The following is a 1,079-nucleotide window of genomic DNA, read 5'->3' on the forward strand; positions in this document are numbered from 1 at the left end:
ACTATCATTTCTCCTACAAGTCTCAAAAAGGCATTCTCACCATGTCTCAATTTTGCTCCTAAGGGGGGGTTTAGGAGCAATAATTCAGATTGAGGTGATCTCAAAAAGATACACAATTCAGATTGAAGAAATCTCATAAAGATATTCAATTGAGATCTCCGTACTGTCTTGAGAGATCAAGAAAAGACTATCCTGAGCAAAAAAGTTTTCCTCTGGGAGGTCAATTTCTCCAATTTGTGATTAATAAAGTTGTATTAAATATATTATTATTTTTATGAATGCCAAGTTGTCTGGTTTTTGCTTGTTTCATGTCTCTCGTTTTCACCTACCTATTTGTTAAATACTGAAGGGACAAGAATGAGTTAACCTCCTTTTAAGGGATTTATGGAATAATATTATCCAATATTGTTACAATTAAGAGATTTAGATGTGTGGTTTCTGTATCAAATCAATAATTAGATATTGCAATGAGGTTTAATCCTTTAACAGTTTCTCGATGCCTCTGATCCTAAAACTGTATATAAGAGGAGTCCAAAATTCAGCTCAACATCAACCCTGCTTTGTCGATCTGTGAGACTACAGTGAGTACATAAAGCTATGCTTAGTTTGTCTTTTTATCATGAACTTGAACCCATCTGTTTACTTGACCAAGATTGTATTTTTTCTCCTACAGCTAAGATCATTACAGCCATGCTGAAGGTAGCACTTATTCTGGGATGCCTCCTGAGCCTCATTGTGGCTCAACCAGTAAGTGTGACAATATTTTAAGTTATTTAAAAAATGGAAGGAAGATTAAGATTGTAACAACTACGATAATAGTAAAAGATTTTTTGCTTGACATCCTTTGTTAACAGTGAGATTTTGCTCTTAGAAAGAGCTGTTACAATGATTGTATGTGTATTTAAAAAATACAACACAGAACAGTATACTAAACATGTAATAGCTGGAGGCCAGTTTGTGACTTGGTAACTTTCTTGTTTTCCACAGATGGAGCACCAGCGATTTGCCCGCTCTGACTCTGATTCAGGGTCAAGCTCAAATGAGGTGAGAATCCATTCTGTTTTCTGACCCCAAATAAA

General features: G+C 35.1%; 1 long non-coding RNA gene across 1 annotated transcript; it reads left to right on the forward strand.

Moving 5' to 3' along the window:
• Window positions 1–526: 526 nt before the first annotated feature.
• LOC107099380 lies at window positions 527–1,079 on the forward strand. The gene is made up of 3 exons (XR_001481950.1): window positions 527–581; window positions 674–747; window positions 988–1,079. It is a non-coding gene; the product is annotated as an uncharacterized LOC107099380 (long non-coding RNA).

The sequence above is a fragment of the Cyprinodon variegatus genome, unplaced genomic scaffold (assembly GCF_000732505.1).
Source record: "Cyprinodon variegatus isolate N-32 unplaced genomic scaffold, C_variegatus-1.0 Scaffold864, whole genome shotgun sequence".
Lineage (NCBI taxonomy): Eukaryota > Metazoa > Chordata > Actinopteri > Cyprinodontiformes > Cyprinodontidae > Cyprinodon > Cyprinodon variegatus.